The sequence below is a fragment of the Mesocricetus auratus genome, unplaced genomic scaffold (genome assembly GCF_017639785.1).
Source record: "Mesocricetus auratus isolate SY011 unplaced genomic scaffold, BCM_Maur_2.0 Super-Scaffold_100003, whole genome shotgun sequence".
NCBI classification, from domain to species: Eukaryota; Metazoa; Chordata; class Mammalia; order Rodentia; family Cricetidae; genus Mesocricetus; species Mesocricetus auratus.
In genome coordinates, this window is record NW_024429188.1 from 40,167,641 (window position 1) to 40,179,013 (window position 11,373).

The following is an 11,373-nucleotide window of genomic DNA, read 5'->3' on the forward strand; positions in this document are numbered from 1 at the left end:
TAAGATGGCTAAGTGGGTAAGATCACTTGATCACTTACTACCAACTCTGGAGACCAAAATGTTGGAAGAACAGAACTGATTCCTGAAAGTTGTCCTCTGAACTGCCCACAAGCTTGAACGTGCACACACACACACTCGCACACGCACACATGATGGGGATAAAGAACAGTTTTCTAATGTAGCTTTCAATCCCTTTAAAATAATTCAGTGGCAGCCCTTATCAAAGCTGTAGCTGCTTCTGCATAGCTGGTGTGGTCAAAAAGAAGCCCCAGCTAACAGTTTTCCTTAATGGTCATGGTTCCCTTTGCTGTAACACATCTGTAAGGTCTTGGGAAAAGACAGCTCCATCTTGACAGTTCTGAGAAGTAGGCAGAGATTTTTGTTTTTTTCTGTTTTTAATTTTTTAAAAATTATTTGGCATTTTAGGCACCAACCCCAATTCCCCCTTCCTTCCCTTCTCCCTTCTCCCCACATCCCCCCTTCCCACCCCCATCCACTCCTCAGAGATGTTAAGGCCTCCCTTGGGGAGTCAACAAAGTCTGGCATACCAACTTGAAGCAGGACCAAGCCCTCCCCCCCTGTGTCAAGGCTGAGCGTGGTATCCCACCACAGGGAATAGGCTCCAAAAAACCAGTTCACACACCTGGGGTAGGCCCTGATGTCACTGCCAGCCCCCCCCACAACAGATAAAGTCACATAACTGTCACCCACATTCAGAGGACCTAGTTTGATCCCATGATGGTTCCCCAGCTGTCAGTTCATAGTTCCTGAGCTCCCACTAGCTCAGGTCAGCTGTCTCTGTTGTTTTCCCCATCATGATCTTGACCCCCCCCCCCTTGTTCATATGATCCCTCCTCCCTCTCTTCAACTGACCTCCAGGAGCTCATCCCAGTGCTTGGCTGTGGGTCCCTGCATCAGTTACTGGATGTAGGTTCTATGATGACAATTAGGGTAGTCACTAATCTGATTACAGGTGAAGGTCCATTCAGACACCCTCTCCACTATTGCTAGGAGTCTTGGCTGGGGTCATCCTTGTGGATTCCTGAGAATTCCAGAGAGCTTTGTTAACACTGGATACTCTATAACTATTGAGTCTCTAACATGGAGTCAGCAGAATAGGACTTGGGAAGCAGTTTGCTGAGCCCAAGGAGTTGTGGACAACTGTGTTAGCTTTAAAAAATGAAGAATTCAAATGGCATTTTTAAAGATTACATTATCAGTTTTTAACATAGAAAAATAAAAAATGTTAAAATTCTAGATGAAATTTGTGGTAGTACAATTCTTAGTTTCTCATCTGCCCTTTTTTTTCATTTTTAAATTTATCTTGTGTGTATGTGTTTGTGGACCAGACACGAATGCTCCATGTCTCCAAGTGGAAGTCAGAGGACCACTTGTAGAAGCTGGGTCTCTCCCTTCCTCCATGAACGTTAAGGAACTGAACTCAGCTTGACAGCTTTGGTGGAAACACCTTTATAGGCCGAACCATTTTCTCAGCCCCATTTGCCTTTTTTTGTTGTTGTTTTGTTTTGTTTTTTGAGTCAGGGTTTCTCTGTATAACAGTCCTGGCTCTCCTGGAACTAGCTCTTGTAGATTAGGCTGGTTTTGAACTCACAGAGATCCACCTGCCTCTGCCTCCTGGGTGCTGGAATTAAAGGTGTGCACCACCAACACCTGGCCCATTTGCCTTTTTGAACCATCAAGATACTACCTATTTTCCCCTACTCTTGAAAAATGCTGACATTTTGCTTTATTGTATTTTGAGACAGAATTTCTGGTAGCCCCAAGCTGGCCTTGAACTCACTATGTAGTTAATGATAGCCTTGAACTTGTAATGTTCCTGCCTTTGCCTGCTAAATGCTGTCTCACACCACCATGCCCAATTTCCATGGTGTTGGGAATCCAACCCAGGACCTAATGCATGCTAAGAAAGCATTCTACCACTGAACAACATTCCTAAGCCCATCTGACATCTTTTCTCAGGTCCCTTATTTTCCCATTCTTTTTCCTGTCCATACACTTTACAGCACTAGGAAACTAAGGCTAGCTGATCTTTTCTATTCCAGAATTAAAACAAGTACCTCAGGATCCTTTCCTTAAATCACAGTATTGAGCCTCAATGTTCACAAAAAACAACTATAACAATTGCACTAAATAAAAGATGTAACTTAAAGACAGGTGGTGGTGGTGCCAGCGGCAGTGCACACCTTTAATTCCAGCAATCGGGAGGCAGAGGCAGGAGGATCTCTGTGAGCTCAAGACCAGCCTGGTCTACAGAGCAAGTTCCAGGACAGTCTCCAAAGCCACAGAGAAAACCTGTCTCAACAAAAAACAAAAACAAAAAACAAAACAGAATAAAAAATATGTAACTTAAGTATTTAGAAGTCTCACTCTTGGAGCTGGAGAGATGATGGTTCAGGGTATAAGAGCACTTGTGGCAAAGGACCCACATGGCAGTTCACAACCATCTGAAACTCCAGCTCCAGGAGATCTGATGCCCTCTTCTGACTACCACACACACCAGGCATGCGCATGGTACACATACATACAAACAGGCAAAACATTCATATGCATAAAATGATTTTTTAATCTTTAAAAGTATTTCTCAATCTAGAACCAGCAAGATGGCTTATCAGGTAAAGGTACTAATCACCAAGCTTGATGGCCTCAGTTCAGTCTCTGAAACCTACATTGTAGAAAGAGAGCTGCCACAAATTGTCCTCTGATCTTTACATACAAGCCATAGTACACACACACACACACACACACACACACATACACACACACACACACACACACACACACACACTAAATGTAAAGAAGAAAAACCTTTCCGCTCTCCAAATGTTTCCTCTTCACCTACTGAGAAACTCCTTTACTCCTTGTAAAGCCCTTGGCACTGACTTGTTACGATTTTCCTGATGAAGTCACTAATTTTGAGTTGAATGCCTTCAAATATAACAAACAATTGTTTTTGAAAGGTATCTTGAGAGTGAGTAATGATCATGTATTACTTAGCTCTGTTTAGGACTCTGTAACTCAAGACTGACTGAAGTCAATAAATAGTGGAAAGAAAGGGTATTGTGGCATGAAGACTATTTATATGTTATACTGGGTTTGTGTTCCTTTGTCATTAATCTTACTGAAGGGCCTTGGAGATTTGATTGGTTTCTGTCTCTGAAATCATACTCACCTAGAGAACTATCACCAAACAGTGAGCTGCATGGCTCTAACATATCATATGTGCCTCTGGAAAATGAGGGGCACAGACAATGGCAACACAAAGATATATTAAAAAATACATAATGTAACTTGTCTTAATATACTTTTCTGAGTCTAAAAATATGCCAGACCAAAAGAAACATATTTACATAAAAAGCAGACAAGGTCAAATAACAAAGAAAGCCCTTAATTAGTTGTAATCAACTTTAATTTGCATACCGTATATAATTCCTAAATGATTGTTAATAATAACTTTATATAATGGACTTCCAATTTTCATGAAAATGGCACATTTTGATAAGCAGACACAAAACCCTAGTACTAATAAGGTTTAATTTGCATACATTAGACTGATTATCCAAACAAAAGGATTACAGTATTACTTCTCCATACCTTTATGTCCTTATTATGCACATTTATTAACTTCACAAAAGCTAGCTGTTAGTGACAAACAATGGCCATGGTTGAAAGAGAAATCTACAGAATGAATAAAGTACATTTTAATGCTAAGGAGCAAAGTTTATACATCATAGATGCCAAATTTAACTGTTTGTTGGTTTAAAGGGCCAGAATTTCACAAAGAGAGTTTCATCCTTTGAATAAAACAGCTTGTTTTTGTGACCTGAAAAAAAATGCCCTAACACATCACTCGATTTTAATAATGAATTTATCTCAAGCTAAGAAGCCTCCTCGACACCACAGTATGCTGAGAATTCATGAACAGCCACAGAATTAAGCTTTAAATGTGTGGTTCTAGGGTGCAGCGTTAATAAATATATTTCAACAAGCTTAGTTTTCAGCAGAGTAAATAATAATATAGGTGGCATTAGTATTGATATCGGTTCCTAATGGTATCATTTATACCCTGCAATTAAAGTTTAAGCACTAAATAAAGCATTATTAGGAGATCTGGGTTGGCTTTTCTTATATGTGAACACAAATGAAGCTCATGAGTGTTTGGATAAGAGCCAAAAAACTTGAAACTTAACCACAAGCTACTTCCGGGGGTTTTCCTAATGTTTTTGCTACTTGGCAAGATACAGAATTAGAGAAGGCAGAGGAAAATGGAAGCCCCAGGAATTGAACTTAACTCTATGGTGTTTAACTCTGACCCCTGACACATAATGTCAAAGATAAGAACCATCTGCTAGGATTTCGCCTGTCTGAATATCCAGTGAGATTTCTACTAGCACGGTGCTAAGTACAAGAGAGAGCTGGCAAGAGAAGGCAGCTCACCTGTGAAACACTTGCTACAAGCCTCACAACCTGAGTTTGATTCCCAAAAACCATGGTGGAAGGACAGAACCCCCTCCACTCCACACGGTTTTCCTTTAACCATCACATGTGTGCTGTAGAATATGCACATCACACACACACACACACACACACACACACACACACACACGAGAGAGAGAGAGAGAGAGAGAGAGAGAGAGATTACTGAAGGACAAATGACTTTACACCTTCCCGTGTTCCTCATGAACTGTTGTTGCTCCATGTTCAGTGTTCCTAAATACTACCACCAAGACTTGAATGAAAGATACCCTTATACTGGCGACCCCATATGGGACAGGATGTTCTGAAATTCCTATGACATTTCCAGAGCTTGGAAAACCCATGATTCAACTGAAGCATTCAATGTTCGCTTGTCAAATACTTGCATAAGAAATACTAGATCAGAGATGACTGCTCTCACATGTGACTTCCCTCCTCTCTAAGTTTCTCAATTGGTCAGAATCAAGTACTCTAGGTTCTAGAATCTAGGAGACATTTGGTGTAAATCAATATTCAACCAGTCTAAGAATGAAGGCTGCAGGGCCAGTTCAGCAGATAAAGGCACTTGACACACAAGCATGGCAACCTAAGTTAGATCCCTGGAAGCCACATAAAGATGAGTGGAGAGAACCAACTCCACAAAGTATTCCTCTGACCTCCACATGCATGCCATGCCATATGTATCCACATATACACAGCAAGCATGAGTATGTGCTGTGTGCAAGTATGTTTGGGTGCGCGCGCGCGTGCACACACACACACACACGCACACACTTATTTTTAAAGAATGGAAGGCTAATGGAAAGTCCTGCTCTCCTAGTCCAGTGGTGCACACTAATAGTGACAGCACTTGGGAAACTAAGACAGGAGGATCATTTGAGCCCAGAACTCAAATACCATATTGAGCAACACAAGACCAGATTCAAAGTGCTTGTATATGGGGGTGTCATAACTGTATGTACTTACTTAAAAATTAATTTCAAACTGGACAGATCAATAGTAGTAAATAGGCTTCTATCGTGCAGCAGAAGAATCGCTGCACAGGATCCATAAAATAGCAAAGCACTAATGTTGGAATAGAGCCATAAGTAATAAACTTCAAAATACCACAATAAGACAGTCATGGTAGTATATACTTGTGATCTTAACACTCTGGAAGCTGAGACAGGAGGAACACTTGAGCCCAGGAGTTCAAGGCAATCAGTCTGGGGAACATGACACCCTGTCTAAAAAAATAATCAAAAAACCCATTCCCAGTAAAACAAGAATTGTTTTGACTGGTCAGTAGCCAAACCATCATAAAACAGTGACGGTTACACTGTTACCCAGCCCAGAGGCAGAGTGAGAATGTGTCCAAGACATAGATGCTGACTTTAGCAGGATCATCTGCATGTAGAAAACAGGATTGGGGTCCAGAATATAAGTAAGTACTACCCTAACGTGATTCATTCAGAGGTAATATTCAGACTGCAACCTACTTTCAACAAACTCAAAAGTTTGGCATGCTAATCATTTTATTTCAGCCTCAACTTTGTATATACGTAGATTTTCAAAACAGGAACACTCTGGCCCTACCCAGCTAGGAGCAATATTCCTTTTAACCAGGAGTGGAACTAGAGTGAAGATGGATTCCTCTCTCCCAAGCAGCTGTTCTTTTTGCTTTCCCATCCAGGCCCACTGAGTGGGAGGCTGGGCTTCTGGACCCAGCACAAAACATAATACAACAGTCGGGCAGGAAATGCAGTCTCCAGGCAGGAACATAAGTTCCATTAGCATTTCCTTTGCTCAAACTGATAGTGCACACTCCCAAAGAAACAAATTCACACTCCCAATTCTCTTTCTCCCTTTTCTCTGCTCATTGTGGGAGAGAAATAAAGATCTCTTTGTCAATTCAGATGTGCTGCTTTTCATGTGCCATGCTGCGGATCAGAGAGCGCTTGAGATTATGCAGAGAACAAAGGCCAGCTTGCCTACTTACCTGATTACTGAGAAATGCCCATCTGTAGCAGTGTCTTCTAAGAGTACATCAGCTGCCACCGTGACTCAATCACATTCCAGCGAGACTTCTCAAAAAGGTATGAAACCCACCTCAAACTTACAAAGATAAAAAAATGAAAACATATGTAAATTATTGTCCTGTTAATCTCACCCACAATTCCCCAAATCATTTCAGCTTAAAGGGGCTAGCTAGAGCTTGTAGCCAGGCTCCAAATGAGCCATAGGAAGCATTCAAATTCTGTGCATACCATTGAATCTCATCTGCTTGCATGAGAATATAAATGCACTGTACATTAGTTTGCTTGAGATATGATGCTACTGAACCTACCATCTTTTGCGTGCTAATTCCCCTAGTTAATATTTTCATTGGCTTTCAGTAAAGACCTGTCCAGTCTTCTTTTCACCTGTCAGATCCTTCTTCTCTAAGACTTATAAGTAAAATTACCTGATCAAGGTTCAGAAGGTTAGAACAAAGCAAATCCTTCTGTTGAATTTCTAAATATGCACTGAAAACAAGGAAAGGAACTGGAGGTGGTAAGTTTTAAACTTATTTTCTTTTCCCCCACTTAGCCCAGGGTGTAAAATGAGGCATGATTATGATGTATCCAACTGAATGAGATTGTGTGGGAAAAGTCATTTTGCATATGCATATCATGTCATTACACCAACCTGATAATGTGATTATATATTCAGGGATGTGTTATCTCTACTTGGGGTGATCATGTGTCCTATATTACCCAGATGGCCTTGTGTTTTGCCCGTTGTCCTGAAATGATTATTAAAAGCACCTGTTTTCATATTTCAATATGCTATGGTTTGGAGACTAAATTATATAGGTCACTGAAGCTGTTTAACATTACTAGTATATAAGTAAGTATTGGGCAACATAACTTATGGATGTCAGAATTAAAAGTTCTCAAGTTCTAGAAGTCACACTTCATATTGCTATGCTATATTAACTCATCAACTTTTCATATTGATACCTTATGTTATGTTATTGTTTCATATTGATTTTTTTTTACTTTTTATTTGGCAGTACTGGGCGTGGACCCAGGGCCTCATGCATGCTTGGTGCTAGCCATGGTCATGCCATGTGGTAAAGTGCCTCAATTTTGGTTAAACCATGATAATTCTCTAAACCTCGAGTAACTTATTTTTCTAGATTCTTGCCCTCCCTGCCTTACCTGACCCCCAGTAGTGCTCGACCCACCACTGACCTTATTTCCCTAGCTAGCCTATCAATAGCTAACCATGCATGAGTCAAAAACTGGAAATTTTTCAGTTACCTTCCCCTTTTCTGCCCTATAAAATATCCTGCCAGCCTGCAAGCAGACTATGTACTCTAGTTCTTTACAGCAGAGATCCTCCGTCCATGGGTCTTTTCCCAGAAAAAGCCTATGCTGTCACTGAGAAGCTTTGCTTTCCCCTGCATTTGTCTCTCCTTTTCATTGACCTTACACTAGGTAAGTGTTCTACCACTGAGCTACACCCTCCAGCCCTTTCTTGTTTTCTATTGATTCTGTTTGAGAGGAAGTCTCAACTGTATTGCCTAGGCTGGCCTTGAACTCCTGATATTGAGCAATCCTCATTCTTCCTCCTGAGTATCTAGGAATGTAAGCATATGCCACCACATCCAACTGATATTTTAACTGTTTTTCCAGAAGTGGTAGTGCATGCATACAAGCCCAGGGGCAGAGACAGGAGAATAGCCGTAAGATCAAGGCCAGCTGGGGCTACATAGTAAAAGCTTTATCTCAAAAAAGAAGTCAACTGACATGATGATGCCTAATACCTCATATACTAGTTTAAGAGGTGAAAAATTTTTAATTCACTTTCAGATGCTTACATGTTTCTTATGCATACAAACCCATGTAATAGGAGAAGAAATATTAGCACCCTTACTAATAGCTAAGTCAGCTAAAAGTATACAGTAAGGCCTTCTTATTCCTTTCTGTAAAAATACGTTCTCTATTAAACCATAATAGAACTCTATATAATGTATTTGAGATCTTTTTTTTTTTCTTTTTTGTTAGAAAGGGCCTCATGTAACCCAGGTTGACTCAAACTTGATGTGTGACTGGCCTCAAATTTAGTATGTAATTGAAATGGCTTTGAACTCCCAACCCTCCTTCCTTCACCTCCCAAGTGCTGAACTAACAGGTGTGTGTTACCATGATCAACCTCCTCAACTCTTAACTCATTATTAACTTTATTTCTTTTCAGTTTAACTCAAGGGAGCCTTTGAAGCACAGCCTATAACTTTTGGTAGGGCCATAACCTTTTCATAAGAGTTTAGCTTCCTCTTTTTGAAGTAAAAAAAATTAACCCCCATCTAAAACAAGATTTTAAAATTGTAAAGTCAGTGGTGGCCAGACACGGTGCCATACACTTGTACTCCCAATTATTTCAGAGGTTTATACAAAAGGGTTAATTAAGCCCAGGAGCTCAAGGCCAGCCTAGGCAACATAATGATATCTCTCTCAATACTAAATAGTAAATAAATAAATAAATAAATAAATAAATAATAGTGAGGTGTCGATATGGAAAAGAACCTGTGACAGTGTTTATAGGTCTGTACATATAAATGCCCCAAGGTTTTAAAATTTTGAAGCTCTGTTTCCCAGACTAGAGAAAAACAGATCATAGCGTAGACATTTGCCACCATGAGTATAGATGATGGGATGTTCTCTTACCCTGGTTTTCAGGTCACTATTCTCTTCTGGTCTACCTGTCTGGCCCCTCCTCTTTCTACTCTATCATCCATTTGTTGCTTTTGAGACAAGCTGCTTATCCAGCATCTCAGCATCTGCCTCCTGAGAGCTAGGATCACGTGCATGGACCACCATGCCGAAGTCAGGTCTTTGAATGTATTCTTTCAACCATAGCTTTGTCCTATATATCTTTCCCTTGTCGTCCTTCAACAGACTATTAAATGAAAGCAGGTAGCCCACTTAAATGACTACATCTATTTTTATGTATAAGAATGTCACTTTTAAAAGCTGAGTCAACATTTAAAATCAGGACATTTCAAAATAAAAGCAAGATTCCCAGACAGCCTCCAAATCATGTAGTTTTCATGTGGTAATATACAGCTAAAGTAGACAGTCCCAACTAGTGACCTCAATTCACGAATCTGGCCCACACTCTTCACATAGTATACAAAAGCAAGTATTCTAAAATCCAAAGTTTTAGAATACTGGTGTAATAACGGAAGTGGAAAATTTTATAGCTGACCATATATGACTACGCATAGTCAAAATGCAGGCACACAAAAATTGTATAAAATTACCTTCAGATCTATATATAGATATAGACAGACACATACACACACACACACACACACACACACACACACACACGGAGCAAAAATATCTAGTCTTCTGTCTCATCCCCCTAAACATTTCATTATCTATGAGGAAATATTCCAAAAACTTGAAAAACAAAAATCTTAAATACTTCTGCACCTAAGCATTTTGGATAAGGGAGACTTAACCTATAAATATTGTTTGCTTATATTGGAATTTGTGGCTCCACACACTAAGCAGCCACAAGACATTTTCAATATTATTTTAAATTTAATTTACTTTTATACTGTATGTCTATGTGTCCTTTTAGGTCCATACTATGTACCACATACATGTAAAGAAAGCCTTTGATTCAAAGTTTCAGTTCATAGTTCGTTGGCCTCATTGTTTTTCAGCCTGTAGTAAGGCAGTGTATCATTACAGAAGTATGTGGTAGAACAAAGCTGCTCACTTTGCCAGGAAGTAAAGGGGAGAAAAGGAGATTGGCATCCCATAGTCCCCTTTGAGGACACACCTACAATCACATAAGACTTCCCAACAGGCCCTACCTCGTAAAGATTTCTGTCGCTTTCCAACTGCATTATGCTTTTAAATGCACCCTTTGGGGGATGTTCCAGATCAAAACTGTAGCAATGTCCTCTAAGGCTCAGAACTAGATATTCAGCTGCCAATGAAGAAGATAAAAACAAAGGTACAGTCTGGAATGGGGGGTGCATGCCTTTAATTCTAGCACTCAGGAGGCAGAGACAGGCAGATCTCTGTGAGTTCGAGGCCAGCCTGGTCTACTATAGTGGTTTGAATGAGAATGATACCAATAGGCTTATATGTCTGAATACTTAGACCCCAGTTGGTAGAACGGTTTAGGAAGGATTAGGAGGCATGGTCTTGTTGGAGGAGGTGTGTCACTGAGGGTAGGCTTTGAGGTTTCAGTGCCATTTTCAGTCAGCCCTCTCTGTCTCCTGCTTGTGGTGCAAGGTATGAGCTCTCAGCTGCGGCTCCAAATACCTGCTGCTGCCTGCCACCTCCATTCTGCCATCATTAATTCTAACCCTCTGAAGCTATAGGCTCTAAATAAATCCTTTTGTAAGTTGCCTTGGTCATGGGATCTTATAACAGCAATAGAAAAATAACTAATACATCTACACAGCAAGTTCTAGAGTCTCAAAGCTCTCCCACACTATTACACACACACACACACACACACACACACACACACACACACACACACACACACACACCAAAGGGGTGGTACAAGGCTATGGAAAAAAATTTAAGGGGTAAATTGCTGGATGTACAAACATCAGGACCTGAGTTTGCATCTCTGTCATACACATAAAAACCCAGTGCAGTGGCCCATGCCTTAATCCCAGCATTGAGAAGGCAGAGACAGAAAGATCTCAGAGGCTCTCTGACCAGCCAATCTAGCTAAAACTATAAGCTCCAGGTCCAGAGGGAGGCGCTGTCTCAAAAAACTTGAGATGAAGAGCAATGGAGGAAAACACACATTGTTGACCTCTGCTCCTACCCATATATGTGTGCTCACACATAGACACATAAAACAAGGGTACTTCATTCA

At 40.4% G+C, this 11,373-nt stretch overlaps 1 non-coding gene across 1 annotated transcript; it reads left to right on the forward strand.

The window, feature by feature from the left end:
• The first annotated feature begins 209 nt into the window (after positions 1-209).
• LOC121140093 lies at positions 210-344 on the forward strand. The gene has a single exon (XR_005876926.1). It is a non-coding gene; the product is annotated as a small nucleolar RNA SNORA16B/SNORA16A family (small nucleolar RNA).
• The last annotated feature ends 11,029 nt before the right edge of the window (positions 345-11,373 follow it).